The following is a 14,438-nucleotide window of genomic DNA, read 5'->3' on the forward strand; positions in this document are numbered from 1 at the left end:
TATGTTTTACTGGAAAAGAGACTCATCAAAAGCTCTTTATTATATGTATCAACAATCAAAAATTTAGAGCATGCAATTATTCTTAATTTTGCATGAAAATATCTTTGTACCATTTTTCTTATAAAGATTTAGAATTATTAATACTGTCCCTACTGTATAAGTAACTACTTACAAGAAGAATTAAACAATTGACTTTATATCAATTATTAATATGAAAATTACTAAAATGAGTATTTGGCAATAAATATGCAATTGATAGAAATTGAAATCACAAGAAAGTCATTTAAAATGTCAGTGCATATGGTCCTTAAATAATAGGTTGTTCAAAAAAAATTTCTCTAATTCATAAGAGTTAATATGCCATATTACAGCTTAATGTAATATAAAACCTTAAATTATCAGTATTGATAAATAAGAATGATACCTGTTTACTTAAATATGTTTATTTGATTTTCACTGTAAGATTTTAATTCTCAAGACTTGAGAATTAAGAAAGACTTCGTCTATATTTTTTCTAACAGGCTAATCAAAGTACTTTTAAATATATATGTGTGTGTATATATATATATATATATATATATATATATATATATATATATATATATATATATATATATATAATACATATGCATGCATATAGATACATATGTATAATAAATGTATTGTAATATATCTGTCAGGTAATTATAATTTTTAAATTTTCTCGAGAAAAAACCATGACAATAAAAAACAGTCTTAAATGTAAATTTCATAGCATACTACTATTTGTAATGACATGAGAGAAAAATACATATGCAGGGAAAATGAAAAAGGAAAAGAGAGAAGGGGGAAAATGAGGAAGAAAGTGAGTAAAGAAGAGGGAGAGGAGTGTTTGATGATAAGATAAAAGTGGAGGGGCTGGGTTTGTGGCTCAGTGTTAACATGCTTGTCTAGCATGTGTGAGGCACTGGGTTATATTCTCAGCACCACAAACAAATAAATAAAATGAAGGTCTATCAACAACTGAAAAAATAAAAAATAAAAAAGGAGAAATATTACCAAAATTCCAAGTTTTTATGAATGTTAAATAGAAAAGTTATCTTGCATAGCCTTATGTAATTTCTAGACTCCGCAAAATAGTCATTAAATGTTAGATTATTAGTGCTATAACTAAAAATCCATTGCTCTTTCCTCTACATTCTGTGGCATGCTAGTGCTAAAATAAATTGTATTATAACACCAAAAAAATTCTAATATTTCTACAGTAACTGACCCAGATTAACATCAATGTAAGAAGATTCCTATGGGATATAATGTGTATTTTGACATTCATTTTTATTCAACACTGGTACATTACTATTTCTCCAGTTTACGCACATCATAGAATGTATATTTTATCCACAATTTAGCAAATTTATACGCATTTGTTTTACTTTCAATCACTTCCTGCTTCAGAACACATGTATTCCTCCATGTTGCTTGACTACTCTTTTCATGAGACTTCTTTCCAAACACATTATTTTCGATTTCCATTATCAATTTTGAAGCAAAACTTACACACCCGTCATGATAAACCATAACCCTAATATTACCATTAGTTGTAAGACTGGTTGGAATGAATGATTGTATATCAATATAAGATTTTTTGTATACATTCAGATATCAATTCAATCCAATATTAAAAGTGGAATAAGTTATATTATTTATTCACCGTATGGTCTATTTATGCATTACCTCTATATTGATAGACAGAGGGTACACTTCTGTGTACCCCCAATAATAATTTGTATATCTACAAAATATTGTTCCTAGAAATGGTGGAAGAAATACTCATGTAAACTGATCTACATATACAGTTTATCCCAGTAATATTCTGGACAAAAAATAGAAAAGGTCACACTTATGATTGTCCCAAAGCCTAAATGGAAAGTGAACATGGATTACTAAAAACATCCATGTCCAGGTTGCCTAATGCTCTCAAATGTCAATCATATTGGTGACTACATATGTGTTTCTTCCTAAGATTACATTTTCAATCTCAACCCTGTGGTAAATGTCTAAACCTATCACTCATTGTATAATTTTCCTGGTTTCCTAAACTCCATTGATTTCTGCTTTCCTACTTTTTTCCCCAGTTCATCATTGTGACAGACTCTTCACATGTGCTGACATTTATATTCAATCTCTACCCGAAACCCTATTGCTAAAGAACTTTTTGTCCAAATCCTATACTCAATCTTCTTCCTAAACCTACCGACTCTCTTCCTAATCCTAGCAACAATCCCTTTTTGACTGGATGTTCTTTCTTTATTCAATCATTCCAAGGTACAACGTCCTATGCCATTTTATATCGATTTATCTGAAATATATGTGCAGAACATAATTCAAAGCTAAGTATCCCACTCAAGGGCCCAATGCCCTCCTGGGATTCAAATCTTCCCTAGATTTCTGTTTCCATACTTATATTTCACCTATATATTCTTGTAAATATCGCAGGTACCCAATTACATTATTCATCCTGCGGAATGATTGCTAACCTATATTGATTATGTTATTAACCCTAACCATACACTGTTCTTCAATCTAACTTTACAGAAGAGCAGAGACAGAGTTGGTCTTACAATACAGGAATGTAGGGATCTTCCACCTGCAGAGAACCTCAAAGGTCCATGCAGAAATAATCCCTGGAGAAGATGTATGATGCTATGAAGGACCTGAGATAGCAAAAGTCATCTTCCATGGCAATCAACATGGTCAGGATAAAGGAATGTGTCAGAATCAGCCTCTCTCTTCTTCATGTAGAGAAGATGGACCAAACGAGGACAGTGTGGAGAGCTGTTCCCCAGTACCTATGGTTGATATACCATTCTAACTTATGAAAATGTCACAGGAAGTAGGGGCAGCTTCCATCTCATGGGACCCTTGGAAGCATCTTTTAGGACAAAATGGTTGCCAAGGCAGTGACCTTATTCAGTTCCTGAAGCAAGTGACCTACCTCACTTCCTTGGTGATGGAACTTTCTAAACTTGGGATCCAGAGCCAGTCCCAGTCCCAGTCCCAGTGGTCTCACTTATTTGGATTTACCAAGGAGAGAGTCAGTCCTTCTTGGTACCTGCTGATGTGAGGATGGCCAAATGCAAGAAAAGCTCTGAAGAGGGGCCCTTCCTGAGAAAGCAGGTAGTGGCTCACCCCTGGCTTTTCACAACTTCACTGAGTTGGCCAAGGAGAACAGATCTCTGACAGGACAGGCCAGTTTTGCGTAACATAGTATGGCCCAGCAGTCAGAGGACACTCTGTATAGTCACAGACTTACTTAGGGGAAGGAGGTGCCTTTTTGTGTTGGTGTGAGTTTGTGGTTCTGTCTCATTTTCTGAGAATAGATAGGAAAGGCGGTTTGTTTGGTTTGGAGTGGACTCTTTACAGTAGGTCGTTTGACAAGGCGAGTGTTTCTTTGTCTATATATCCCACTATGTCCATGGTTGAAGACATTAGAAAAGAGAATGCATCAAGGATGTGTCCTGTCTAGTAGAAAGCTTCCCAACATTCATAATGCCCGATTTGTGAATGGACTGTGGCTTGTCTTATGGATGGGAACACCTACTATCTTTCTAAGTCACTGTTTTCTTCCTGAATTCTGGCCACCCTCCAAAATAGGCTCATGGATTTGTGTCCAAGATATGTACCACCTCCAAGCTCTGTGACATGGCCATGTACTGGATAGCTGAAGGGAATGGGAGCATCAGAAAACTCAGATATAAGTGTGACCAGTAATGTCTCAGTGGAGAAACCCTGCTTTTGGCCTTTTGCTTACCTATTATTCTGTTGTCCTGAATGTCAGTAAGGTCTTTGCCTCAGACCACCCATTTGGGAAGCCTGAAGAAAACTGTTTTGAAATGAAAATACATGGGCATCACCTGTGGCTCTTTGTTTAATTGCTTAGGATAGGGATGTGTCTGAATCTGCCTCTTGGCCTTGTGTGAGGCTGTGGCTTAGATTCTCAGCAACTCAAGGATCTAAAGAAAGATCCCATGTGTGTATCCAAAACAAAAATGGTAAAAAATCAGTCTTTGTGGATGAAGTCTCTTGCCTACCTCTGTCAGGTTCCTGACCTCCATCAAGTAAGAATAGTGATCCTTTGGGTCAAATGAATTCTTCAAAGCCCTGCAGAGGCTAGCCCATAGGTGCTTGTGATTTCTCATTACTCGAAATTACATGAAGAATCTATACATGACAGTCAGTAGCCCTCAAAATATAGAATCAGAGCAGTATTAACAGCAGGTCTATTTGATCACTCCTGGTTCACAGGAAGGGTTTCCAGGCCACCCGGACTTTAGGCAAATGAGTGGCAAGGGAGCATATTTTGGACACTGTCTTGGGCTGCGCCCCTCATGGAAACTTCCAGCAAGAGATGATGATGAGTGTCTATTTGAAAGAGAATGAGGGCCATGTGGGAGTGTTTTGGTTTTAATTGTGGTCATTTGTGTGGTGGTTGGAAGAGATGACTGGGTCAACCTGGGCTTGAACTCTGGTGTGATTCCCCTTAGAGACTGAGGTCTGCAACTGATCTCAGAGAAGTATTGCCATGAATTGTGTTGGGATTTTAGGAGGCCACGCATGAGAATCGCCCTTGGAAACTGAGATCTTAGACCAGGGTGGCTTTCCACAGAGCACTGGAAATCTCAGCAAGGATATCACAAGATTTCATACTGAAAGACTTGGCAGCCATACTTGAGAGTCAAAACACACATGGACCTCACATTGTAGACCTCAGTGGGCCTAGCTTTATATGACCTTTTGGCCACTCTTTGGAAAGACTTTCCTCTGAGAGTTCTCCAGAACTTTCATTGAAATGAGCTTTCTCAACATTTAATTGTTCCTGAATAAATTGAAACCCACAGTGCTTCCAACTTCATCCTTGAAAAATGGCTATATAATTATTATGACATTTTTAAAATTCCAATGACCAGATGGCACTGGAGTAACTTTGGATCTCCTGTTGTTGATCTTGAGTGTACCAGACAGTTCCTTGATTGACTTGGTTTCATGAGAATGGTGTAGAACAGAGATGCCAGTAAGTTGGACCCTCCTGATTAGTGGGCCAAGAGCAGTGTTGTGCAGGTGTGTGATAAAACATCTGTGTTTGGGCCATGTGGATCTCCCATTGGCTTCCAAATGGCTATTGACTGACATTGTGCAGCCTGCAGACCCTTATATGTAAAGACATCTTGTTATATGGAGATTTTACAGGGCAATGTTCAGAATCAGGTTGCTATGGTCAAGGGGGCAAGCATGTGGGATAGAAGCCTGGGTTGGTGCATTCTTCTGCACTCCCTGAACCACCACATTTGAAAGAACTCCCTCCAGTACTGTGTCCCAGTTGAAACCCTTGTATTTCATGAAGCAAATACCAAACTCCCAGTGCAGCAGCAGAAACCACCACGAAAACTGGAGGATGACCAACTGGCCTCACAGTCCAAACTGGGAGACACTTAGCCCCCAATGGCCACAGTTTACCTACAAAGAGAGAAATCAGCAATGCTGCCTCATGTTCCTTGGAAAATAAAAAACAACCTCTTCCAGGTCACATAGATGCAGACCCAATTTTTTGGTCTCATTAGAAATTAACCTAAAGCTCCTGACAACAACATATATTTGAAGTGCCCAACCTCAGAGGCAGTTTCTCAAGAAGTCTTTAGTCCAGGAAAGCTCCATGTTTGTGGAGTGTTTACCCTGTCCCTTACTTTTGGAAACTCCTCTACCACCTTCAAGGTTGTGAACTCCTGAGCATTTTCCATTCCAGATATGTATTCACAGATTTTCTAATTCTACTCCTCTAATTGTGTCTTACATGGGCCAAAGAAAATGTCAAGGCATTGTTCTGGATGAGAGTGGGAAGATTTTTTTGTAGCATATGTTTGCATACACATTGAATTCATTTTCCTATTTTGCATTCGAAATACTGAATCCCTGACACTGACGCATATGCTACTAGACTCTGACTAGTAATTCTAATATGATGGAGAAAAACAACCCAAACAGAATAGAAATAGAAACCGTTCAGAGGAGGCATGGTATATATTTGGAATTGCCTTTTGCATGTTAAAGGGTAGGTGTTATAAATCTAGTCAAATTTTAGTTTAAATAGTCCTCCATGTGTTTTTAAAGTTAACAAATATGTGAATTCCTGTCTCCTTTTCTCTGTATCCTTTTCAGCACATGTATTTTTATATGCACATATTGAATACTACAGTAATCACACATATATTTTTGTGAGGTGGCTGACTTGGCAGATATAAATTGTGAGAAGAGATCCCTCCTCCTAAATGCTGTTGGAACTGAAAATTCAACCTATGGGTGAGCTTCCTAAAAGAACAACATTATACATAAAACCATGTTTAGTAAAATAAATTTTTTTGCATCTGTGGATGATATATATTTCATGATGAATATCGATTGACAAATATATTGCTACATTTTAATGTCTGTGTGTGTGGTTTGTGTGTGTGTGTGTGTGTATATATATATATATATATATATATATATATATATATATATACACTCTACAGATTTTTCAAAATATGAAATATATGTGTCTTATATACACTCCCTAAATTCAATCATATTCATGTAAGTGGATTTATAATTAACATTTCACAAGATTATTCTCAGAAATATTCATCCACCTGAAATACATAACTGTTTCCTAGTACTGAAACCTAAATTCAGTGAATGATGCTTACAGATCCTAATATTTCTACAGTAACTGACCCAGTGAAACATCAATGCAAGTTGATTTGTATGAGACATGATGTGTATTTTGATGTTCATTTTCATTCAACATTGGTACATTAATATTTCTAAAGATTTGCACATCATTGGATATATATATTTCATCCACAAGTTCACAAATTAATAGGCATTTGTTTCACTTCAGAACACATGTATTCCTCCATGTTTCTTGACTGGTCTTTTCATGAGACTTTTTTCCAAGCACATTATTTTCGATTTTCATAATCACTTTTGTTTGAAAACTCACACATTCTTCATGATAAACCATAATACTAATATTACCATTACATATATAACTGGATTGAATGAATGATTTTATATCAACATAAGATTTCTTATATATTTTCAGATTCAATTCAATCCTTATTTCTAGTGGCACCAGTTATGTTATTTATTCATTGTATGGTCTATTCATGCATTATCTCTATTCATAGACACAGTGTACACGTCTTGTACACTTAATTCTAATTTATACATCTTCAAAATATTGCTCCCAAAATGATGAAAGAAATACTCATGTCACCTGATCTACATATACATTTTATCACAGTAATATTCTGGACACAAAAGGTGAAGATCACACTGATGATTGTACCAAAGTCTAAATGGAAAGTGAGCATGGATTACTAAAACATCCATGTCCAGTTTGCCTAAAGCTCTCAAATGTCAATCCTATTGGTGACTACATATTTGTTTCTTCCTAAGAATATATATTCAACCTCAACCCTGTTGAAAATGTCTAATCCTATCACTCACTTTATACTTTGCCTGATTTCATAATGTCTCTTTTGATATCTGCTTTCCTACATATTTTCCCCAGTTCATCATTGTGAATGACTCTTCACATGTGCTCACATTTACATTCAATGTCTACCCAAAACCCTATTGCTAAAGAACTTTTGTTCCAAAACCTATACACACTCTTCTTCCTAAACCTACCAACTATCTTCCTGAACCTACCGACTACCCCTTTTTGACTGGATGTTCTCTTCTACATTCAATCATGCAAGGTATAAGGGCATATGCCATTGTATATTGATTTATCTGAGACATCTGTGCAGAATGTAATTCAATGTTAAGTATCCCAATCAAGGGTCCAATGCTTTTCTGGGTTTCAAATCTTACTTGGATTTCTTTTTTCATAAATATATTTCACTTACATATTCTTATAAATATCTCAGGATTCCAAAAACACTTTCATCCAACAGTAAGATTCCTAACCCAAACCGAACATGCTATTAACTCTAACCATACACTGTTCCCTAAATCTAACTTTACAGAAGAGCAGCGATAGAGTTGTTCTGACAATACAGGAATGTAGGGGATCTTCCACCTGCGGAGATCCTCAAAGTTCCATGCAGAAATGATCCATGGAGAAGATGTAGGCATCTAAGAAGGACCTGAGAGAGCAAAAGTCATCTTCTATGGCAAACAATCTAGTCAGGATAAAGACTTGTGTCTGAATCAGCCTCTCTCTTCTTAATGTAGAGAAGACGGATCAAACCAGGCCTGTGTGGAGAGGTGTTCCCGGGTGCCTATGGTTGATATTCCATTCTAACTTGTGAAAGTGTCACAAGAAGTAGGGGCAGCCTCCATCTCATGGGAACCTTGGAAGCAAGTGTTAGACAAAATGGTAGCCAAGGCAGTGACCTCATTCAGTTTTTGTAGGAAGTGACTTCACCTCACTTCCTTGGTGATGGAACTCTTTGCCAATTTCTTCCAAGTGGCTTGAGACTTACATGGTGCAGCCAGCAGACCCTTGTATGTAAAGGCATCTTGTTATATGGATACGTTTCAGGGCAATGTTCAGAATCAGGTTGCTATGGTCAAGGGGGCAAGCTATGTGGGATAGAAGCCTGGTTGGTGCATTCTCCTGCAGACCCTGACCCACCACACGTGACAGAACTCCCTCCAGCCGTATGTCCCAATTGAACTCTTTGTATTTCTTGTAGCAAATAGCAAACTCCCAGTGCAGCAGCAAGAAACACCATGAAAAGTGGAGGATGACCAAATGGCTTCACTGTCCATACGGGGAGACAATAACCCTCAGTGGAAACAGTTTACCTACAAAGAGAGAATTCAGAACTGCTGCCTCATGTTCATTGGAAAATAAGACACCATGTCCACCAGGTCACATAGATGCAGACCAAGCTTTTATTTTATGACTAGAAAGGAATCTAAAGCTCCTGACAATGACAGATACTTCTAGTGCCCAACCTCAGAGGCAGTTTCTCCAGAAGTCTTTAGGCCAGCAGAGCTCCATGTCTGTGGAGTGTTTACTCTTTCCCTTACTTTTTCAAACTCCTCTACCACCTCCAAAGTTGTGAACCCCTGAGCATTTTCCATTCCAGATATGTATTTATAGATTTTTTAACTCTTCTACTCTCATTGTGTTCGACTTGGGGAAAAAGTAATGTCAAGACATTGTTCTGAATGAGAGTGGAAAGATTTTTGTATACCACATATTTGCATACACATTGGATTCATTTTCCAATTTTCAATTCGAAATACTGAATGCTTGACACTAACCCATACCCTACAAGGCTCTTTCTACTAATTCTAATATCATGGAAAAAAATCAACCAAGCAGAAATGAAATAAAAGTAGTTCAGAGGAGGCATGGTATAGTTGGACTTGCCCTATGCATGATAAAGTGTAGGTGTTTTAAATCTAGTCATTTTTTAAATGAAATAGTTCTCCATGTGTTTTTAAAGTTAACATATATGTGAATTCCAGTCTTTTTTTCTCTGTAGCCTAGTAAGCACATGTATTTTTATATGCACATATAGAATCCTACATGGTATCAGACATATATTTTTGTGTGGTGGCTGATTTGGCAGATACAAATTGTGAGAAGAGAACACTCCTACTAAACACTTTTAGAACTGAATATTAAAACTATGGGTGAGCTTCCTAGTTAAACAACATTATACATAAATCTATGTTCAGTAAAATAAATATTTTTCATCTGAGGATGATGTATATTCCATGATAAATTTCGATTAGCATATATATTGATACTTTTTATTGTCTGTTGTGTGTTTTATATATATATATATATATATATATATATATATATATATATATATATATATATATATATACTCTCCAGATTTTTCAAAAAATAAAATACATGTGTCTGAATACACTCCCTATATTCATTCATGTTCATGTATGTTAATTTATAATCAAATTTTCAAAAGATTATTCTCAAAATTATTCAAATACCTGAAATACAAATTTGCTTACAGTACTGTAAACCAAGTTCAGTGAAGGGTGCATACAAATCCTAATATTTCTACAGTAACTTACCCAGTTTAACATCAATACAAGTAGATTCCCATGGGACATGATATGTAATTTGATGATCATTTTTATTCAAAACTGGTACATTACTATTTTATCAGTTTATGCTCATCATAAGATATATATTTCATCCACAAGTTCACAAATTTATAGGCATTTGTTTCACTTTCAATCACTTCCTGCTTGAGAACACATGTATTCCTCCATATTACTTGACTGGACTTTTCATGAGACTTCTTTCCAAACACATTATTTTCAATTTCCATAATCACTTTTGAAGCAAAACTCACACACCCTTCATGATAAACTATAACTCTAATATTAACATTAGTTGTATTTCTGGTTGTAATGAATGATTATATATCAATATAAGATTTTTAATATATTTTCAGATATCAATTCAATCCATTATATATGTGAAAATAGTTATATAATTTATTCACGATATGGTGTATTCATGCATTATCTCTATACACATAGACCGAGGGTACACCTTTTTGTACCCCCAATACTAATTTATACTTCTTCAATATATTGCTCCCAGAAATGGTGGAAGAAATACTCATGTCAACTGATCTACATATATATTTTATCACAGTAATTTTGTGGAATCAAAAAGCAATGTTCACACTTATGATTGTACCAAAGCCTAAATGGAAAGTGAGCATTGATTACTAAAAATATCCATGGACATGATGCCTAATGCTCTCATATGTAAATCCTATTGGTGACTACAAATTTGTTTCTTCCTGAGATTATATATTCAACCTCAAGCCTGTTGAAAATGTCTAATCCTATCACTCACTTAATACTTTGCCTGATTTCCTAATGTTTCTATTGATATCTGCTTTACAAAATATTTTCCCCAGTTCAATATTTTGACTGACCCTTCACATGTTCTGACATTTACATTTATTCTCTACCTGAAATGGTATTGGTAAAGAACTTTGGTCCAAATGCTATACTCACTCTTCTTCCTAAACCTACCGACTATCTTGCGAATCCTACCGACTATCCCGTTTTGACTGGATGTTCTCTTCGACATTCAATCATCCAAGGTATAAAACCCTATGCCATTGTATATCGATTTATCTGAGAAATCTGTACAGAACATAATTCAAAGCTAAGTATCCAAATCAAGGGCCCAATGCCATTCTGGGCTTCAAATCTTACCTAGATTTATGTTTACATACTTATATTTCACATATATATTCTTAGAATATTGCAGGTTCCCAACACCATTATTGAACCCTCAGAATGATTCCTGACCCAAATTGAACCTGTTATTAACCCTAATCATACACTGTTACCTCAATCTAACTTTAATGAAGAGCAGGCACAGAGTGGTTCTTACAATACAGGAATGTAGGGGATCTTCCACCTGCTGAGAATCTCAAACTTCCATGCAGAAATGATCCCTGGAAAACATGTAGGCAGCTATGAAGGATATGAGAGAGCAATAGTCATCTTCTATGTCATACAACTTGGTCATGATGAAGGGATGTGTCTGAATGAGCCTCTATCTTCTTAATGTAGAGAAGGTGAACCAAACCTGGCCTGTCTGGAGAGATTTTCCTGGTTGCTGATTTTTGATATATCATTCTAACTTGTGAAATTGTCACAGGAATTAGGGACAGCTTCCATCTTATGTACCCTTGGAAGCAACTGTTAGGACAAAGTGGTTGCCAAGGCAGTGACCTCATTCAGTTCTTGAGTGTTGTGAACTCACTTCACTTCCTTGGTGATAAAACTCTCTGAACTTGGGATCCAGGAAGCCAGGCACACAGAGCCAGTCCCAGTCCCAGTCCCAGTGGGCTCACTTTTTTGGATTTACATAGGACAGTGTCAGTCTTTCTTGGTACCTACTGATATGAAGATGGCCAAAGGACAGGAGAGCTCTGAAGAGGGGCCTTTACAGAGAAAGCAGGTAGTGGCTCAAAGCTGGCTACTGACAACTTCACAGGGTTGGCCAAGGAGACCAGATCTGAGACAGGACAGGCCATTTTGGGGAACATAATATGGCCCACCAGTCAGAGGACACTCTGGATAGTCACAGACCTACTTGAGGGAAGGAGGTGCCTTTGTGGGTTTGGGAGTGAGTTTGTGGTTTTTTCTCATGTTCTGAGAATAGGTAGGATAGTCAGTTTGTTTGGTTTGGTGTGTACTGTTTCTCATAAGTCTTTTGACAAGGCGAGTGATTCTATGTGTGTGTATCACAATCTGTCCGTTGTTGTAGACATTAGAAAAGAGAATGCATCAGTGGATTGTTCTGTTTAGTAGAAAGCTTCCCAGCATTCATCCTACCCATTTTAGGAATGAACTGCTGCTTGCCTTTTATATGGGCAACACCTACTATTTTCCTAAGTTCCTGTTTTCTTCCTGAATTCTGGCCACTCTCCAGAATACGCTCATGGTTTTGTGCCCAAGATATGTACCACCCCCAACCTCTGTGACATGACCATGTACTGAATAGCTGAAGGGAATAAGAGAATCTCAGAAAACTCAGATATCAGTGTCACCTGGAAAGTCTCATTGGAGAAACCCTGCTTTGGGCCATTTGCTTACCTATGGTTCTGTTTCCCTGAATTTCAGGAAGGTCTTTTCCTCAGGCCGAACTTTTTGAAGCTTGAAGAAAACAGTTTTCAAAGGGAAATGAATGGGCATTACCTGTGGATCATTGCTAATTTGTTTTGGAAAGGGATGTGTCTGAATCAGCCTCTTGGCCATGTGCGAGGTTGTGGCTTACATTCTCAGCGCCAGATAGATCTAAAGAAAGATCCCATGTATGCATCCACAACCAAAATGTGAAAAAAGATCAGTCATTGTGAATGAAGACTCTTGCTTTCCTCTTTTAGGTTCCTGACATCCATCAAGTGAGAATAGGGAACCTTTGTGTGAAATGAGTTCTTCAAACCACTTCAGAGGAGCTTGGGTTTTCTCATGATTCCAAATTACATAATGAATCTATACCTGACAGTCAGTATGCCTCAAATTTGAGAAGCAGAGCAGTATTAATGGCAGGCCTATTTTATCACTCCTGATTCACAAGAAGGGTGTCCAGGCCACCATGATTATGGCAAATGAGGAGCAAAGGAGCTTATATTGGACACTGTCTTGGGCAGAACCCTCATGGAAACCTCCAGCCAGAGGTTATGATGAGTGTGTATATATATAAGAAGATGAGGGCCATGTGGGAGTGTTTTGGTTTTAATTGTTGTCATTTGTGTCGTGGAAGGAAGAGATGAATGGGTCCACCTTGGCTTGAACTCTGGTGTGATTCTCCTTGGAGACTGAGTTCTGGAACTAACCTCAGAGAAGTATTGCCATGAATTGTGTTGGGATATTAGGAGGCCATGCATGAGAGTCGCCCATGGAAATGGTGATCTAGTCCAAGGTGGCTTTCCACAGAGCACTGGGAATCTCAGCCTGGGTATCACATTATTTTATTCTGAAAGACTTGGCAGCCATGGTTGAGAGTCAAAATATACATGGACGTCACATTGTAGACCTCAATGGGCCTGGCTTCATGTGACATTTTGGCCACTCTTTGGAAAACCTTACCTGCGAGAGTTCTCCAGATCTTTCATTGAAATGAGCTTCCTCAACATTTAATGGTTCCTGAATGAATTGAAACCCACAGTGCCTCCAACTTTTACCTTGAAAAATGACTAGATAATTACCATGAAAATTTTTGAAATTCCCATGACCAGGTGCCACCTTTGGATGTCCTGTTGCTGATCATGAGTGTACCAGAGAGTGCCTTGATTTACTTGGTCTCATGAAAATGGTGTAGAAAAGAGATTCCAGTAAGTTGGAGCCTGCTGAGTAGTGGGCCTAGAGAAGTGGTGTACAAGTGTGTTATTAAACAACTGTTTTGTTTTCATGTGGATCTGCAATTGGCTTTCAAATGGCTTGTGACTGACATGGTGCAGGTAGCCAACCCTTGTATGTAAAGGCATCTTGTTATATGGAGAGATTCCAGAGCAATGTTCAGAATCAGGTTTCAATGGTCATCGGAGCAAGCAATGTGGGATAGAAGCCTGGTTGTTGAATTCTCCTGCAGACCCTGAACCACCACACGTGACAGAACTCCCTCCAGCACTGTGTCACAGTTGAAATAATTGTATTTCATGAAGCAAATACCAAACTCCCAGTGCAGCAGCAAGAAACACCACGAAAAGTGGAGGATGACTAAATGGCTTCGCAGTCCACACGGGGAGACACTTAGCCCCCAGTGGCCACAGTTGACCCACAAAGAGAGAATTCAGCACTGCTGCCTCATGTTCATTGGTAAATAAGAAACCATGTCCTTCAGGTCACATAGATGCAGACCCAGCTTTGATGGTCTCACTACAAAGGAAGCT

This window comes from Callospermophilus lateralis, unplaced genomic scaffold, assembly GCF_048772815.1.
Source record: "Callospermophilus lateralis isolate mCalLat2 unplaced genomic scaffold, mCalLat2.hap1 Scaffold_432, whole genome shotgun sequence".
Lineage (NCBI taxonomy): Eukaryota > Metazoa > Chordata > Mammalia > Rodentia > Sciuridae > Callospermophilus > Callospermophilus lateralis.